Here is a 20,614-nt window from a genome sequence, read left to right on the forward strand (position 1 = left end):
TTTTTCCCCTGGGTGCAGTTTCTTAAAATTATATATAAAACTGTTCATAAAACAATCAGAAAACATACCTTGGAACAGTTTGTTGCTGACTTTTGCTACTCCTTTCATATTTTGCAGTAGCTTTGGTTATGTCTGTCTCCAGCATATGCTTACGCTCATATATAGAAGGGAGTCAAAGAGGTTTCACTCAGGCTAGGAAAGTTTTTATTTTTTTTACTAGTTTCTTATTACAGTGTTGAAAGCATATTACTTGTTCTCCCAGTTTGATTAGGACAGGAACCTGAAGAACAAGAGTGAAAAGAAGATGAAGAAAAGGACTTTTCTTTTTAAAAGTAGTAGTATCTTTTTACAGGCCTCTTAATTAAGAATAGAAGGTCTTGTTCTTCTTCCATATTCCGTACCATTTTATCCAAATTAAAAAACTTGTAGGTTTGATATACACACATGATTTTGGTCCTGAGCAGAGAAAAGGTGTTACCTGGAAAATAAGAATTGGGCCCTGAATTCCTAACTACTTCTTTTTGAATTGTCATCTAGCCCAGCCCTGCAACTTCTCATAAATATGTTCTTTTATGCAGTGATATGAATTTGTTAAATTCTGGGAAATTCTGTCACCACAACTTTTTCTCTTTAACAGACTTAAGATTTAGCTAACTGATAGCTACAAGCTCAAGCTTGTATTCATCCCCATACCACCTGACCATCTGAAGTAAAAACACCAATGTTATGTGAAAGGACAAGACTGCAGACTGTCAGTGTCTGGAGTGGACTCTGCTGATGATTATGGGAAAGAATAAGGTTCCAGATCGCCCAACATTGCATATGCATGATTTCCCTAGAACTCCCACATCCCGCACTTTGCTAGTGCTGTCCACATTGGTGTTGATCAATCTGTGTTTATCAAGCCTTGAAGAAGAGAGGAGTAGGATTGGTTTTAGTTAACTTACGGGCTTCTGCTAGAGCACAAACCATGGACACAGTGCATCATCTGTTACCATAATGCAATTTAGAGGCTCTTTCTGCAAAAGCCTGCTGTTATTTCATGTACATTCTTGCTGTTGATGATTAGTGGATAAACAACTTTCATAACAACATTGCAACCCCCCCACCTAACAGTCTGACAGTTGACTTGATGGTTAGCCACGGACTTGTAGCAGTCTTCGGTAGCCAGTTTCCAGATAGCAGCCTGCCTTTCTGGTCAGTATGGGCTCTGTCACCCCTGTTATGTGGTTCCAAAGGACTGGGCAGGTTTATCACACAGGTCTGCAAAGGCCTACTTCCTTATGCAGAAGTTTTGGAGCTGCTGTTGTACATCAGAAACTGCAAAGTGATGTGATTTGATCCTCTGTGTTAGTTCAGTTCCAGAAAACACTGTTGGACATTTTGGGAAAGTTAATATCATTCATCATGTCATGCAAAATGATGGACACTGATAAATCCATAGATGACATATCCCTAGATTCTGGCTTTTTTTACCACCATGCACGTCCATTTTACCATCCTCCACGTCTTTTAGCACTGCATTTCCTCTCAAGTTCCGAGACTTGTCTGCACCTCTCTACACTGCTTCTCCAGTTTGTAAACACCTCAATTGAGGTTATAAGGAATTGCTTCGCAAGAACCATGCTAGCTCCATATTGCTACAGACTGAGCTGCATGCCAGACCATCAAAGATGTATGTGATTGGGGACTGCAGTCATTCTACTTTTAAAGCCAGGAAGGAAAAATAAATAATTTATCTTATAATGCACCATAGACTGATTCTCAGAAGAGTTTTGCTCAGTCGTATGGTAGGGAGACTGGGATATGCCCTTTCTTATTCTAGTGTTTTATATGCAAAACCCTGTGTAGATACTGCTAAGCAGGCTTGATGAGATTTTCAGAAAAGAATGTGAGTAAAGAAATGGACGCTTGAAGGTAGAGCCATTGAGCCAGATCAGGAAGATACCTAATGGCGTGTCTTCGTTCCTTGCATCCTCCAGCAGTGCTAATGTCTTCATCCTATGAACTGGGAATTCAGGAACTTTACACTTGAGCTCAGAGAACTTCAGCAAGTGAAAAGAGGAGAAAGTGAAACAAATGCAGTGTGGGGAGAGGAACTCAAGCTCTTTCGTATTCACTTCTCTATGAAAACTCAGGGCAGGCCCATGAGAAGAATTCAGAAAGCAAAGGGACATATATCCATATTGAATAATTATGTAAACCAGTCTAGGATTATGGGGCACCAGGCAAGAGTAGGAGGGTGTGAAGGTCGAGGAAGTGGAAAATGATGTGCAAATATTTGGGAGTATTTTAGACAATGTAGCATGTGGTTCAAATAAATGGTTAAAAGCAGAAGTGTTAGCATACAGGTAATGGAACATAAAAGCATTCTCCAGTATGTGTGTTAAATGCATCCGGCACAATGTAAACATTTGACAGTCAGTTGGGTTGAACATATGATCACTCTGAGGCATAAGACTTACAATAATATCAAGGAGTAACAGAGCTATTTGGTTTAAATAGTGGTCTCTGTTCCTCTCTGGGCTGGCTCCAAATGTCAGGAATGACCACACATGTCTCCCCAGGAGGGTCCTGCCAGTCCTGCCTTTTACCACTGCTCCTTTCAGCCTTAACAGAGATTTTCTAGGCTCTTATTATTTTCTCACTGTCTCCTTTTCATTTTGTGTAGGTCTTTTTTCCAAAATGTAGACCTGGTCTGCTTTTGGGCATGGCACTGAAGACATCAGCAATGAATTACGGCTTTAATTGTGAAACTATCTGGAGCAGGCTGGGGAGCTTGGATCTGAACTGAAACAGGTTAAAAAAAAAATCATGTTAGTTTGCCAAAAACATCTAGTGCAGTGACGGATAGCTTAAAGCATAGAGGAAAGCCTAGTATTTAATTCAGTGAGCTTAGTGCATGGTAAAATGCACATTGCCTTGTCTATGCAAGACTTCTCAAGCATATTTATTAGCATATGTTAGCTAACAGGTGTTAGCCTCAAATTTCTAGACAATCTAGGGGCCAATGTGAGTCTGGAGCTCAAAGTACAGTATGAATTTAACTGCCCTTTTTTTTTCTTTTGTTGGTTTTTTTTTTTGTTGTTCTTGCAAGCAGGTGCTTCAAATATTCATTTCAGTTTTGAGAGTGGCCTGCCCAGGGAAGCATGTTCTGTAATCCTCCTTATATTGTACTTATTTGTAAATAGGTATGAAGAATGTCTCATATTGATACAAGAGTTTTAATAATAAAAACTGGATAAAGTTGTAACAGGATAGATTTATTCTGCATCTTTTATCCTACATCAGAGCATTTTTTTTGTCAATTTCTTTCCCCTTCCTTTCCTGTCTTTTACCAAAAAGTTCCCTTCTTTTACCAACATGTTCCCTTCTTTTAACAACATACTGAATTTAGTGTATACTTGAACCCTCCAATGGTTTGAATGTTTATTGGTCAAAAGTCTGTATAAAGGTAGTTTCATGTTTCAGTAACCTTCCTGTCCATCTACTGTTACTGACTTGTGGTTTTATTAAGTCTTGTGATGCTTTGTGTTTTTCATATTAAAAAAGAAAAGATTTCTTGCTCTTATTGCAGAAGGTGGGATGTGTCTCAAAGAATGGAAATTAAGTGGACAGAAAAAAATCTTTTCCAAAAGTTGTATGATTTTTGAACTGATCTCATGATCTGTTGTGGTCCGGCTCTTGATTTTTGACTGTTTGGCGTTCTGGGCATTCCCCGCCCTTGTCTCGATGCACGAGCAGGTAGCGCAATGCCACCAGAGTTAGAGTTCCAACTCTGGAAAGATTTGGGATTTTTCTATAAGGATGGGATGGTGATTCATTCTGAGCTCTCACAAGACAATCATGCAGCTGCCCCTGTTTCAAAATCAGCAGCCCCGCCAGCTTGTCTCCATCAGCCTTGAGAAAACAGGAAGCACAACGGCCCCACAGGAAGTGGTGCGCTCTTACACCCACCCCAAAAACTTAGCTGCTGAACCTATTGCAAAATGTTAACAGAACACTGCAGGGTACACAGAGAAAGAGATGCGAAATCTGCTGACCTTTGGGTGCCTGTGCAATTCCTGGCTTCAGTTTCTCAGGCCTATAGCCTAACTCAGTTGCCAACATGTCCTGTGTTTCTCAGTCATTGGAGCTTAAATCCCCTACGGTAGGATGCTGTTACCCAGAATGTGGAGACTTCTGCTTAATTATTTTGTGTCATCCCCCAGATTTGTACAGAAATGCAGTAAGAAGCTTCTTGTCTGGAGGCCTGACAGACTGAAAAATAGAGAAGGTGAAGAGGGCTGTGTTTTGTTCGTCATGATTAACTGTGTACTCATTTCCTTGGCAACATGGAAGAAATGGGTGGTTTTAGGGTGGAGATTTATATGTATATCTTGTGAGTTGGATGTTTTTCGTATTAAATAAGAAGAAATATTTCTCACTCTCGTGGCTGCAGAGAAAGGCCTGTACCATAACATTGGTTGCAGAGAAAGGCCTGTACCATAACATTTCAGAGGATAGAGGTGCCTTCTGCATATAAAAGGAGGAGCACGATAAGCTGCTCTAAGTAGGAAACACCATTCCTTGGGGGTGCTGTGGGGCATGGAATAGAACTAGGAATGGCTGAAAGAGAAAAACAGGGTGTTCCACAACAAGCAAAAGTGAAAATAGACATACAACATGCAAAAAGACTTGAAATTTGAGAAGGTTTTTTGTTGTGTTCGGGTACTACAATAATCTTGAAAATTTGTTCTGCAAAATCAAAGGGGAAAAAATGCAAGTGTATATGCTGGATGATGGGCAAGTAAAATTTTAGTAGGAGCTTTTAAATTAAAAAAAAGCAGGATTTGTGAATTAGAGAAGCTGCTGCAAAAGAAGTGCCATTAATATGAGGCAGGAGAGGATCAGGAATGGAAGATGGTGTTAGCTATTGAGACTAGATCTAGGCATTATTTCTCTGCTAGATGTTTCATTTGTCCAATAAATGCAGATTTGAGAATCTGGTCCTGGAAACCAAACTGTTTGTAAATTCTTGTTAAATTCTCTGAATTGTTTTGTCAGCAGCTGAAGCTTTTGAAAGCTGGAATTTTTTCTTGCTTCGAAATGTAACAAAATTTGAAATGAAAAAGTATGTAATTTTGTTTTGAAACAAGTGTTTCATTCAACTCATAATTAAATCTTGAGGGATTTCCATTTTTGTAAGAAAATTGTAAAAATTATTCAGAGTGAAAATTAATTCCCTAGCATTCTCCCCCCGCTTTCCTTTTTTTGATTCAGCCAGTAAAAGTCAATTATTCCCACAACTCCAACCAAACTGAGAAAAGCAGTCAGAGTCCTAAGATCTGGTCTTCAGCATTACTGGAAGATGGAGAATATTAAGAGCTATATTACAAGTGCTGAAACTGCTATACAGAGAGTAAATGTAGATTTGAAGACAATGTCATCAGAACATTAGACAAATATCCCTACGAAGTTGGCTTGGTTTTACTAAAGCAACGAAGTGTATGTCGGATCTTTAAGCGATCTTGTCTGGATGTGGATTACAGACAAATATCTTATTCAGCAGAGTGGATAAATGCTTTATTTGTTTGTCTCTCAGCACTAGCTCCTAAGTGTTTTCTTTCTTTGTCACAGTTCAATTGATCTTACTCTATGGTGAATGGAAATGTAGTTCTACCAAAAATAAATTTAATATTTTACCTGTTGCTGTTACTATGGGGAGTCTTCTATCCAGATTTCTGTTCTCCAGATTGCTTTAGAATGGAGTTTGTAACACTTTCAGCACAGCTTACTTTTGAAAATACTTAATCTGAGATGAAAACTTCATAATACTTCCTTTTGAAGTAACTCATTCTATACAGATTGTTTCTGTTCTGCACAGTCATTTAGCAGGCAACTTCAGTTTGTCTTGTAACTCCCCTCATTACGTTAACTCTCTTAACAGCACACACTTCGGAATTTTTCTAAAGCTCATAACTGTGTTTTTTTTCCTGCCATGAAATACATTTTCATTTCAAGTGTGCACAGAGATTAGCAACATGTCTAGTTCCAATATTAACACATCCATATGCTCTTCATTTTGACCTAACATCTGTCTCTTCCTGCTGGTTATTCTGTCCGTTGGCTATTTTCAAAATTCTAAAAATATTAATAAAATCATGAAGTTTACTGGACAGAATACTGCTGTGCTGTTCATGTCTTTTGTCCTGAAAACCATGATACAGTCATCCTTTTCTCTTGGTGGCAAACTAGGCAAAATATATGGCTGATCCTGTTTGTTTCTAGTAAAATGTCCCAGTTCATGCAATTGTCACAGATTTTCCATGGAGGGCTTAATGAATTTTTTTTTTAATTATTATTATTATTTTTTGTACAAATCAGCACATCCTTAAACTCCAAGATATGTCGTACCACTCTGCATACACACACACACACACACACACAAATCACTAGCTCACTTAAATTTGAGGTCTGGATTGAATTCTGTCCCTTTGGGAATATTGTGCATGTACTTAAGACTGGACTTCTGGGACTCCATCTCCCAGCCATGTAAATGTGAAAAATAACCTGTCCCGAGTAGGGAAGAGATCCTTACCATGCCTTTTACTGTGAAAATCCATTCTGGAAACCAAACATTCAGAAACAAACTATTCCACCAGTTCTTCCTCATTTACTTTATTCAACTTTGACTACAACTCACAATTTGCTTCCAGATGTTTTCCAGAGGTCTGATGATTTGTCTCAACCTGTTTCTAGCTTAACATTTATTGAGACTGATTTTTTCCTTATGACCTATCCAAAATGAGTATTATTAACTTCTGCAGATAAAAATGTCAGTTCTGAGAGGAAAAAAAATCACACATTATCACTAATTCATTGCACTAAAACACAGAGCCAATGAAGATGATCAGGGGAACCAGGGGTTTTCAGTCCTCTTAAACTTTGTGTGCTTATTAGACTAGATCATGCTCTCTGAAATTTGTACCTTATTAGTGGTCTAATAATATGCAGTATGAAAATAATCTGATGTGTGAGGCAAGAAATAGAAGGAAAGGGGTGCATTTTATGCAAATGAACTCAGAAAGTGTTCAGGACTAGTGACTTTTAAGTGCTTAGGAAGCTGAGAGATTCTTGTAGTCAGAAAGACTTTTTCTGTGCCTCTTGGTGGAGAAAGCATTGATTGGTTGGATTTGACATAGCCCTTTGCAAGTCAAGTAGGTACAAAATTGCCCTTAAAGCTAGAAAAAACACCCTCTGTGAGCAAAGGTATAACTTCTATTAAACTGTATCATGTGGGTGCAGATTAGAAAATGGAAAATGGAAATCAGTCTTTAAAACGTGGACATGGTCAGTGTTTTGAAGAACAAAATCTGTCTTACAGGAGGCTGTTACATTTGATTGCATTTCAATCAGTTATTTCATACTATTTTTTCGGAGAGAACTTTTTCAAAATGTCAAGCTGCTGGTATCCCTCCTGGCTGTGACTCTGCCTGGGCAGTCTCTGAGCTGGCTCCTCTAGTTTTCCTTTCAGCTGTTGTTACCAAGATTATAGAAGGCCTCAGGTAAAGACCATAAATATGTAGCTTTATAGGCCTTCACTGAGAGCAAGAGGAACCATCGTTTCTCCAGTAGCCATTCTATAACACATTTTTCTTACTTCAAAATCATCTGGTTTGATTTTTTTTTTTTTTAATTGGAAAATGATTCTGCACACTTCACTCTGTCCCTTCATTTGTTCTCTTAAATACACTGGCAAGGTAATCACTCTAGTTGTTCTGTATCTATTCTGTATTTTCAGCAGTCAGCAGCTTCTTTTAACCCCTCATAACCTAATTTTGCTAAGCTATAACTCTTTAGAACTCACTTTGTGAAATATGGTTCAGGTTTATTTGATTATATTTTGTTTGGTTGTTTGTATTAATTGACAAAACTGACAGACCAATGGAGCAATGGAGAAAGAGAAAAATGAAAGGAAGGCTGAAAGCTCAAAACACAGTTTCATCACTTTCAGGCTAACATATATTTTAGTCCATCAATTTCTTAATTCAACGTTAGGTCAAAACAGAATTTTTATTACATTAATGGAGGCATAATTTTGTTTAATTCAAACTCTGACTCTGTTTACAGTTTCTACAGCGTGAAAGGGAGACTGTTCTCCTCTTACACACTTAAGACTTAATTTTCATAGGGCCTGAGGTCTCTTGATTTCAGCTGCAGTTGTTGGAACATTTACACTACTAGATATTTTACCAATAAATAATCTAATCCTCTCCAGAGCTGCATATGATCTATAAAGTATTTTATAGGATCAGTAGTACTTTTGAAACTAAACCACTGCAGAAAAAAATTTTCAGCTTTTCCTGATGTAATCAGAGCTTAAGGGAAAAAGCATCATTAGCTTGCTTTATTGCTTAAAGCAAACGCTTTATCAGTATCTAAAATATGCAAATTGTATATTTTGAGTGGCAGAGGGTTTCTACATGCCAATTTCATTCTGGTTCCACCAAATTTTCTTAGGGGGAGTAACTTCCTTATGTCAGGATTATGTGACAGAGCTAGCGCTATGTTCAGGATAGAGCTGACCTCAGAGAAAGAGCAGACTTTTGTTTCCCTTCTTTGAGAAATTTTTTAGCAGTTTTAGCCTTATTTAACACGATGCTTGTCCCAGGTTTCAATTATGCAGATGCTCACAGTACTTCTTCCCTTTGAGCAGAGAGCTTGAGTCTGAATCAGATGACAAAATGGTTGGACAAGGTTGTCCGAGGGCAATGTTTGTTCTGCTCTGGACATTGCAAAGGGAGAGACTGCAGCTGCCATAGACCTGTCTGGTAAATCAACACTTGCTTATTCTATAGCCCTCAGGAATGTAAGAACTTTCGTTACTACTCAGAACTTCAGAAGATCGGGTAGAAGATTTTCCTTAAGATGGGTTAAGGACCACTTTGAGGAGATCAGCTCAGATCTTCTCTGGTTTTTCAATGCTTCCTGTCTTATTTTTACTTACTATTTTCCACGAAGGAGTTAAAGATAGATTTTGGTGCGGCATCTTCCAGAACCATTAGTTTCAGTCTCTAGCCTTCAAAACCATCAGTCTCAGTCTCTATGATTATGTCCACTGAAGCTGGGCTTCACTGAGGATTTGCATTTCCTGGGAAGAAAAATAATTAAGGCTTGCATGAAGGGGGGGGGGGGGGGGGGGCGGGCAGGCAAAGGGATGGGGGAGAGCGGGTTGCGGGGAAGATAAAGCAACCAGAACATTTCTACTCTGCATTTTTTCCAGTTCATGATAAGCTTGACTGTGTCTCTCCCCCACCCATGCAAACATTGAGCTTTGTTTCTGTAGGTCACAAATGGCATGATTTTGCATTTCTGCCTGCCTGCTGGTTTGGGTGAAGTAAAGCAGTGGGGCTTTGCAGAGTGGGACAGCTGCGTGAAATGCTTCTTGCTCTCTCAAGTCTTTCTTTCTCTTTCAAAGTGAGTTGCGCTAGTCCTTGTGGGAAGGAAGGAGAAGATGGTGGTTTTGCACAAACATTTTCAGTGACTGTTCTTTTCTTTGGCAATCTTGGAATTTCCCTGAAGGCTTTTGTTTCTTGCAGCTCCTCTGATATATTTTTTTAATTCAGTTTCTTTCTTAAGTCTCTGAGCCCCAACCAAACTTGGTTGCTCTCTTTCAGTAATATAATGGAAAACTAACCTTTGACCCCTTCAGACCCTTTGGAATGCCAGGGCTGTAATAAACTACAAAAAGATGTGGAGGTATGGCTGCTGCTTGCCTCTGGTAGATGGATTTTATCAGAAAAGGTAGTGCTGATTTGTATCACTCAGCCACACCAAGGTTATACAAAGAGCAGCAAAGCCCCAAGAGCATAACAGTAGGTCTGCACTTAACCTCAACCTTTATCTCTCACAGCCAGCTTCCTTCCCACACCACAAGCACCACGTGTTATTTTACACTGAAGCAACACTCAGCAACTGAGATCTATCTGCCCAAAGAATGGAAAGGGAAAAGGAGGATGACAAGAACACGAGATGGGTGGGCAGCATGAGGACTAACAATTATGGAGCAATGCTCTTACAAAACCAGTACCAATCTACTACCTGCCACAGTGTGTGAGCACTGGAGTGGTTGGGATGGGCTTTTCATCAGTCATTTCATTTTGTCTCAAGTTGTTATCTTCAACTTTAGGTGATGAGAAGTGACTTTGACTAACAACTGCTGAACGAAATGAGAGAAAACTGAAGAAATCAGAGGGTGATAGAACCCGCTTCAGCCTGCAGGAAGGCACCCATGACTAAAACCAGTGACCCTTGCCCAGGCAGATATAGTCATTGTACCCAGAGCTTGGTGGCAGCTCCCATAAGGTTCCATCACTAAAGAGCCCCATCACCCCACATCTGATTTGAAATATGTTGAACCCTGCAAATAAGTAAGGAAACTGATTGTACTCATGCATTTCCTGTAAATCATCTCTACAGGGGGAAGAGTGATGCTTACTGGCATTCACAAAGAGTGAGGCGTTCTAAAGCCTTTGGCAGGGGATAAATCCATGAGCATATGCGCCTGGAGAACAAAAAGAAAACAAAGGAAAGTTAAAAGCCCAAGGGTAAAAGTCTGTCTGAGTAAGAATGTATTGCTATTTACTATTTAATTACTAACAAACAGGACAGATATATGGTTGTTGAGGGTTTTGTGATCAATATGTTGCAGAAATCAGTATAGTATTTCTTACTCTTCATCTCCCTGATCTGCAACATAAAATGATAAGCCGTTTATAAACATGAGATGGGGTAGGCAAAAAAAACCCAGAGACAGCTGCACAGACCAGCAGCTGTGACACACACAGGAAATTTGGATGGAAAGAACCATTAGTGCATTGAGACCATCTCCTCGCCTGTTAGCAGGGCCAGCCCCCTTTTAGCAGACTTTGAAAAAGCAACTCCTTCATGACAGATGTGGGTGACACTAAGATTTTTGTGCTTCTTAAATAACCTCTCAGGGAAAAAGCCTTTTCATATATCAGTCTCTGCCTCACCTTTTCTTATTTGAACTTGTGTCCATCCTGCAGCAGAAATAGGCCTATCCTCTGTAACTGAAAGACCTGTCAAACTACCGTTTTGCTCTGTATTATCCAAATAATGACTGTTCCTTTGTTGTTCTACACCAGGTTTAATTATGTGACAAAGCCCATCCTAGGATAGGCATATGATGACTAGGAACATTATTTTGCAGCCGATTTGTTGAGTGATGGATGTGTGTTTTAAATGCTAGAGGAAATAGCAGGCAAGACTGTGCATGCCTCTTGGCCAAAATGCATGTCTCACATCAGGCCTCAAATATTATAGTTTTGCTTTGCAGACCATCTGCTTATCCTCTCAGTCCCTTAGAAATTAAGAGTATTAAACGGTTGATAAACACAAGTTCAAATTTTAGAGACTTTTTCACAAGTCTGCACTTGGGTCATCCTGATTTCCTGCTGATAATCTGACCAATTTCAGATTAATTCTGAGGAAAGAATCCAAAGTAAATGTTCTATGTGTAACTGGATAAATTTCATGGCCATTCAGTGTCCAAGGATATTCTATCCAAAATTAAAGCCTTTTATTTTATCCTATTACGAACTACTAAAGTTACTCAGTGGAAGTTTTTTTGAAGAGCCACAGCTGGAAAACTACTAATTGCATTGGCAAAATAAGAGATCTGAAGTCTTGTCTGGCTCTTAAGCGCAGTCTATCATCTGCCCCATCTTGCCAAACATAGAAAACCATGTGTTTTCTGTCAAAGTCCCACAGCAAACCATGTGGAAAACAAAGAGCTATAAATAACTCCTCCCCAACATGAAAGGTGACTAATCTGTTGCTGCCAATAATATTGCCCTCCAAACCCCCCAAATTTTCCTTTGCCTTTACCTGTCTTTGTATTAAAGCCACATTGCTGTGCTCTTTTCCTGACCACCTCTCTCTTGAGATGTCATCCTACTACATTTGGTGTTCTCTTTCACTCCTCAAATACTTGCAAAAACATGACTTTGATTAGCTGTAACCTCCAAATCACTTTTGTGGAAAGGTAGATTTCCTAAAAGAAAATGGAATTGCAGATGCTGACGTAGGAGAGTATGATCCACTGTTTGGGGTCTGGCTTGTAATCTAGGATATTGGGTTAATTTTCTGGCTCCTTGGCTCATTAGCCAGCCACTTGCACTCTCTATGCCTTTATTTTCCCTGTTGGTCATTGGGGGGGTACATGTTCAGTGCCTTGTTTGAAGTAAAATACTGTGTCTAAAGAGTAAAATGTTTTGAGATCTGTTGATTAAAAAAACCCAACAAACCAACAATATAAGCACTATATGGTACTAACTACAAAGAAAAGTCAGCTGGAACTGTGCTACAGAGCTTAAAATCATACATATCTGGGAAAAAAAATACAGGGAAGGATTTACTCCCACTGTCACTGCTGTCACTCACCCTTTATCAGTTATGGGGCATAAATCACCCACTTGGTCTTGAATCTGCCCTACTTTTAATGGAAATACGGTGCCAAAAGTGGTGTCATCTTTACTAAGCATATGCTAACTTTTTCAAAGGGAGGATAGTTCAACAGCCTATGACATTATAGCACAGTTCTATAAACCATATCATAGTGGTACAACAGGATGTTTTCTCAATAGAATTGGGATGGATATGTTTGAAACTATGCGATACATAAAGCATATGACAGGGAAGTTTATGCAGGTTTAAGGTCTGTTTCTAACTAACCACTTAGTAATGACTATGTAAGTATTTTTAATTTTGTGCTGTGTTTTAGTGTGCTATGAGCCAAACAATGACAGTTGAACCGAGCAAGGGAGATGATTTCATTTGTTGTTAAAAAAGTTTTTCGCATGACCTAAGTCACACAGTTAATGTAAGTCACTAGCTGTATTTTTTTAATTTATCTTCTTTTCTCTCCAGTAATTTCTTCTCTAGGTTCTGTCATTCACTTGTTGCATTTGATTTGAAGTTAGGTTACAAGATTTTTCTGGCACATGTATCATTTCATCCAAATGTTGTTCTCACCTACTGCTGAAATAATAATAGCAACAATAACAATTTTGTAATGTGTTGAAAATCCCTTATTTGTGTCAGCTACAGTATTTCATAATTCCAGAGTAGTTTGTTATTTTGAATTTATTATGTATTTTGATAATCTTAGGGTGAGTCATAGTTAGTGGGGAAGACTGTCAGTAAATGAAGAACTGAAATCTTTATTGCTTTTCCATATTTTCTTTTTGAGTACAGCTTTGTCTGTTTGTTAGCTGGCTGTAAAATAAGAATTTGGAAGAGAACAGCAGAGAAACAATATTCCAGTGAAAGAAATTACAACTTTCTTTTCATTTTTGAATGAAATTAGTTCTTTTCATTTATGAATTTTCCTAGATTTTTCTAACTGATGTCACAGTTTTAAATTGAATTTCTGCAAGAGATCTATAGGTATCTTTTCCTGATAAATTTGTTCAGACAGTCAAAGTCTGGAAGTTTTCCCTGCATACTTTAGCAAATCTATATGGAGTCTATGTATTAGTTTAAAGTAGGAAAGTTAAATCTCACTGGGCTATGAAAATATGGATTCGAAAAGCACTTATCTGCACATAAAATTTTTAAATACTTATGACTTTATACATAGAAAATCTTGATCCTTATGAAGTTTTTTGGGTGGCTTGGTAATAATCTCTTCCTTTCCTTGTGTTTTGCCAGGCCTCTCAGACTTCCTCTTTGACATAACTCACCCTCGTTCCTTGTATATTTTTAATATTTCCTTTCTCTGTAGCTTCTTGTCTCTGGGCATCAATGTCTCCCTGACTATAACCATGGCTTCCCCTGCCTCTTTCTTCACTTTTCTGTGTCCTTCTTGTGTCTTTCTATGTTGTTGAATACTTTCCAAGTCATTCTATTCCATGCATCCCTTTCCATGTGCTGCACCATTTTCTTTCCTCAACATTCTGGTTTGTTAGGAATCCAGTTACAGTGCTGAAAAGGCAAGCCATAGTTCAGCTCCATCTACAGGCTTAGGAATAAAGCCTGTTGTAACTAAGCACCCTAACAAAATATTTTTGCAGTGCAAATAAGTCCTCTGTGTGGGAGGCCAACTTTTCAAATGTGCAGTGTATCATTTGAAAAATTCCCTTGGGGCTGTGACCTTGTAGGCAAATCTCTCAGAAACTGGTTCCAAATGGCTTTTCATGGTGAACTGTCCAGACAGTGTCTGCTCAGGAAGGCTGTCTTTTAGCAGGCCAGAATCAAATCTTGGTTGTGCTTGTACATGCATTTTATCCTAGCCCGAATAAGGAGAACTCAGCCTGCTTCACCCAAAGTGCCACTGCAGGAGAAGCTAGGACAAAAATCAGTGACTCCATTTTGACACAGGCAGGAAACAATGAGAGGGAGGGGGCCTTGTTTCTACAGCATAAATAACATTTTTGTGACTCCCGTATCATGATTCAGCAGCTCTGATGTCAATTTACAGTAACAAAGGAGACGGGAGATGGTCTGTGTGGGAAGGAGTGTTGACAAAAGCATCTTGTACAACTTCCTCTGGGCTCCTCAGCTGTGTTATCAGGGGTGGGCAGCTGTGTAGGACAAGCCCGGCATTAGGGGAGCAAAGCCCCAGACTGCTGAGAAGAGGTCTGTGGCAAGAGCAAGAAATGAGGGTGGTAGATAAGATTTCAAACTCAGGATCTGTGATCTTTGTGGGGCCACTGGGTCTGTCAACCAGCAGATACATTTGCTCAGTGTAAGTAAATGCCTGTGCTGGAAAAAACACGCTGTGCACTATTCAGAGCATATCCCATTTCTGATAGTGCAAAATTTGTGAAGCTCAAAAATACAGGATGAACCTGAAAATGTAATGGTTGGTTAAAATATTTTTAGATCCTTGCATTACTAATTTGGGGTTCTCTTTTTTTGTGTTCAGATTTTTCAATTTTGTCAGTTTCATGTTTTCAAATTTTTCAAGCTGCCTGATAAAAAACTTCTAAAAGAAAGAGAAAAACTGAGATTCCACAGGACCTCTCAGTATGCTGAGAGGTTTGGCTTCCGAGAACACAAAACAAAAGATAAAATACAAAAGACTTAGTGTGAAGTTGTGGGGGAAAAAAAGGATTTGGCAGTACTGTATCTCACAACTTTTCTCAGCTCTCTTTTCTCTATCACTGTTGTATCTGATACTGTCCATATCCAACTACACTGGGATCGGTTTTGTAGACCTGATCTTTGAGATGCTATGCCTGCATCCCAATTTTCTCCTAAGACTTACTTTGAGTTGGTGTCTACACAACCTTTCTTGCCCCAGGCTGCTTGTTTCCTTCTTCTAATCATTCCTCTTGCTGTCTCTGCTACATTTACTTCTGCCCACACCTTTTCATCATTGATCACAGCACCAGGAAACCATTGCTGTGTACTGGCTTGCTCATCTTGGATGTTGTGTGTGAATTGTTCTGTTTAATCAAAACTTAACTCAGATTACTGGTAACAGTCAACATTAGCTGAGCTTCAGTGGCAATTCTCTTTGCTATTCTTGCTCTGAATCCTCCTCCATAATAATGTCTGCTGCTGAGTTTCAGTGTTGCCTGTGGCACTCCCACTATTGCTCCAGTCCTGGGTTTCTTTGCCAACTAGAAAAGAAAAAAAAAGGGCTTCCCCCACCTACTTTGAAGTACCTCAGATGAACTTTGCTATCAATTGCACTTTTTGTAGTACCAGCTTTATACAACTTCTGTCACCTTAGACAAACAGAAATGGAAAAACCCTGATCTCATAGTTTTCTTCCGTCTTTGAGAACATATCCCATAATGCAGCATGTCAGAGTGAAACATAGCAGGAGATGTTCTCCTTGGTCTTCTTACAGAACTGTTTGTACCAACCTACTGAGTAGTTTTGTATTTTACCCAAATGGAGACTGCACAGATTATTCAAGAGTCTGGAATGAGACTGTAAACCACTGACCTCTACACTGTTGTGGCCTCCTCGTTAGAAGAAAACTGGACTAGGCTGTAATACCTGTACTTCAAATTTGAGTGGTGAATACTAATAATGGATCCTCCTGCATTTAAGAAGCTAGAGAATTGAATTCTGTCTCTGCTGGCTTGAGGTGGGCATTGTCCTGAATCACAGTATTACTGCTTTGGAGATCCTTTTGCACTCCATGAACCCCTTCATTACAGGGGCCTGATATTTAACCCTTTCTGCACACCTTGCCTTAGAGTGTTTACACTAGTCTTACAGCTCTCCCAAGTGATGGCTACTCCACTTACAGGGTATGTAGCACTGTACAGTCTGGAACTTGCAGCACTCAGGGTGAGTGACAGCACAGGTCTCACTACTCGCAGTAGCTGAGAGTGTGAACCTTGGCACTAGCGTTCAGAATATGGACCTCACTGGGGAAGGATGGAGATCTCACTCTGCGCAGAGAATATAAGTGTGAATGTTGGTTATAAAGTATGTGTATGCCTTCAACACTGATACTGAAACACCCATACTGACCTGCAGCCCGCCCTCTGTCACCTGAAGGGCAGGAAGCATTGTGCAGGCTGTACCGTGGAGACATGAAAAAGATGTGTTAAGCCGTAGAAATCAGGGTTTTCATTACAGAGCACTGGAGAACAGAATAAACCCCTCTTTCATGTTCAGAACCCAGCATTAACTACATTTAGATATAAGATAAAGACCATGTAACAAACACACAACACATACAGGGTAATATTGTGGCCTCATTATTTAAGTCTGAAACCTCAGCAACGAACAAACACATGCTGGTCTTCTGCTAGAGGTCTAGATTCTGCTAGACCTTCCAGCACTATTCATTGTTCACGGTCATATAGATTTCCCTTCCTTTTCTCGCTTACATTTATTAAGACTAAGTAGAGCACCTTTTCAGGATAAATCTCAGTTCTAACTTTTGTATATCCTCTATGGCTTGTCTGCCACATTTCACTCATCAGCCCTAACCTGCTCTCTGGCTATATCTTTGCCAGACCAGGCCCATCTTTTTTCTTCTTTCTCCAGCATGACACTGAAATCTGCCCAGATTAGCACTCACCAGGCAGTCCGTTTATCCCTTACAAACACTCGTAAAGTGCAGTGGGTCAGGCTGGGCTCCCAGCTGGAAGTTGTGCATCTGTGCATGTAGGCAAGCATAAAGGAGTCACTGGGGCTAGCGGAAAAACTTGTGGTGCACACAGAGTTAATATGCTGGCAGAAACACTGAGGTTTACATCTGAAAAACCAAATATAAAAATAATATGATGAGTAAGACTAAAATTCCCTGTTCTGAGCTTCCATGGGGCTATCTCCCTTCCCCCCCCATTCAGGGCTCAGCAGTCACTTCTCCTTTTCTGCTCTGCCTTGCAGAAATGTGTCCTGGGATGAGTCAGAGCAGGACTTCCAGGCAGTAGCGTTACTGCATTTGGCTCCCACCAAACAGCGGGCAAAAAATGCCTACTTCTGGGGCCTCACAGCTCCTTTCATACACTTAGAGGGTTCTCCCTCTGACTCACTTGTTATCCCTCGATACTGTTTTTTTCTCAATCGTAGGATCATAGAAAACATTAGGTTGGAAAGGACCTCTGGAGGTTACTTAGTCCAGTCTCCTGCTCAAAGCTTCATAATTAGATCAGGTTGCTCAAGGTCAAGGTCAGGTGAACTTCTGAAAATCTCCAAGAGATACCACAGCAACCTTGGACATCTCTTCCAGTGCCTGACCACCTTTATTGGGAAGAACTCTTTCCCAGCCCTATCCATATTCATGGTCTGTCCCTGTTCTCTGCTTGCCTGTGCTCCATCTGTCAGTGCTTAACATCTAGTCTTACACATGTGGGCTCTCCAGAGATGTTTTTATGTGCCCTTTCCAGACATTTTGCTGAGGCTCTGCTACCTTCTCTTTGCAGTTAGTGCACTTTCAGGGCACCGTTCATGTCCTACCCTTCTTCAAAAGCCAGCTTCTGACAGTACCACAAGAAAAAAATAAGTTTAAGAATGTCCTGGGGACAGAGTGCAGAGAGCACTATTAGGTGTGAGGAAGCATGAATTTACTAAGCCACTCTGATCCCTTTATTAGCAAGTTTTATGGTGGAAATTCAGCTGCCAGAGTGTGTTCCTAGGAAAGAACGCACCCCTGCGGTGGCTAGAGAGCCAGACTCCTCTGGAGGGTCGCCTCCTTCAACCAAAGCAGATGCTTCCCAGGCTTTCGTGAGACACTCAGGGCCTAAATCCCACTGAGGCTGTGCCTGGCTAAAGGAAAGTCTCCCATGGTGCCGGAGTGACCAGGGGAAGGTTTAGTATCATCCCTGGACTTGGGGTGTTCCCATCCTGCCAGCACACCACCTCATCTTCATGGGGAGAGGCGACCGGCGGTACAGCCGTACCAGCATCATTCCCCAACCCTGACTGCACACAAAGCCCAGGTACCGCGCTGAGCTGTAAACTGCCATGGCAAAAGAAGTCATTACCAAGCTCTTGCTGTGAGGTGCCATGTAACTCCCTGCGGCATTTGGGTATTTTACAAAGGCCACTCATGTAGTATTACCCTTGGGTTTAATTGCTTGTGTCCAGTAGCTGTGTGAAAGATCAGATCCAATCTACCAGGTTATATCTTCCTCCCTGCCCTGACGCTGGTGAAATTCCCGATTTCCCCACTGAAAAACGCTTTTAGCTTCTTTAGGGAAAGGGGAAGTTGGTCCGGGCCCGACGATCTCGTTTTGCAGGCAGGTAGCACCTCCGTGCGGTGTCTCTGCAGAAATACAGCTTTACCAGCATCGCCGCTTTGCCCAGCACGGCATCAAGCTGCTCCCCAGCAACTGTGAGCTACAAACTCCAGGAACCTCAAGAAGCAATTAGGCGTGTGACAATAACTGATTTTCCATTTTTCCTTCTACATTTATTCCATCTTTTTATTTTAGCCTGAATGGTCTAAACGGATTTTTCAGATTGGTGACCCAGCCAATAATGTACTACTTTATCAATCAAAGTAGGACTTTAAAAAATAACAACAATAAAAAAAAAATCAAAAGTAGTGCTTTTGAAATCAGTCTGTTCGCAGCATTTGTCGTTAATTGACTAATACTTTTGACTGACTGAATTTTTCAGTAAAAAAATTATTTGCCCCAAAGATGTGCTAAGCTCCACTGATATCTCTTGGCTTTTGTGGATGCACAACATGCCAGGCTTTGGGGGCTGTGCATGAGGTGTACCCCACGCCTCTGTCTTCATGGGTGCCAGTGACCTATAATGGGTTTACATTTTTTTACTGGAAAGCTGCTTCAGTTCCATCATTGCCCCACTCTGGCAAGAAAGACACAAGAGACCACAAAGATTGTAAACAAGAGTAAGCGTTGGAGACACCCAAGTAAAGATGTTAGAGGGGCAAGAAGATCAGTTACAAGTCAGAGAACTGGATATATGGTGACTGGTTTTGTTAATCTGCCTTTAAAAAAGTGATCTGGTGGTTTTTTTTTTTTTTTTGGTTTTTTTTTTTTTTTTGCATCAGCTGAGGAAATAATTCAGTAAAGAATACAGAAACCTAAATATCATTTCCAGAGAAATCAGATTGAAGCAGCTCTGTGGCTTGGGGGAGGCAGGAGAAGGTCCCAGATCCCTGCTCCAGTCGTCTAGTTGCTATTGTGACAAAAATACCAGCTTTTGGCCACAGTGTATTAGCAGCTGCCACCTGATGACACAGGTGCACATTTTGTTCAGAATTCTTCCTGTGTTGCTTACAGCAGAATGTCATAAAAATGGAAACTCTCGGAGTGAAATCCTACATCACTGAAGTCAAAAGCAAATTCCCACTCATTTCTCTGAGATCATAACACTATTGTTTGCAATAGTCTGAAATTCTCGGTGTGGCTTGGTTTACCTGAGGAGGTGCCTGTTGTAACTGTGATAATCACAGGTATGATCCATCAGCACAGGCAACTGTGCCACTGGAGCAAGGCTCAGGAAGGCTGATGGTAGTTATTCAGGCAGTAGGAAGGTGGCTGTGGAACGCAAGAACCATACATCTTACAACTTGAGAACACAATGCAAAATACTTTTTCTTTAAAAATTCACTTTCAGAATTCAGCTTCCTGTATAACATTCTGCTGGCAAGTGAGAAAGATGTAACTTTTCTTAAACTGCATTTGCAGCGCAGTAGCATGTAGGCTTGTGTTCCCGTTACATGAATGCAGAAAGAGCAGCTAAACCAGTGCAGGTGACTGTGGCTGACTTAATTCCTAGCTCCTGCTCCAGGGCATGACATTGGTATGATGTAATCAGGCTAGGGTGAAACTGTAGAAAGAAGCGTCAGCATCAGCAGCGTCTCCTTGGGGAATGGGATTCATTCGGGAAACAAGTGAGAAACAAGTTCTGTCTCTCAGGGAAAATGGTTAAGAGATGGAACTAAAAGGTACATCAGTATGTTTTGGAAAATGTCTGTATTGGAAACCATATAGCTCCAAACTAGCTCAGCTTGTAAATCTTTGTCCTCCTCTGACCTACTTTCTTGAGCACATGCAGTTTCTGCAAATCTCTGTAAGAACCGTGGGTATTCTTCACCACTAATAGTCAGGACACTAGTGCTTGTGGAGCTCTGGGGTTACTTAAGTGTCATCAGGAAGGT

This window comes from Haliaeetus albicilla, chromosome 5 (genome assembly GCF_947461875.1).
Source record: "Haliaeetus albicilla chromosome 5, bHalAlb1.1, whole genome shotgun sequence".
Classification (NCBI taxonomy): domain Eukaryota; kingdom Metazoa; phylum Chordata; class Aves; order Accipitriformes; family Accipitridae; genus Haliaeetus; species Haliaeetus albicilla.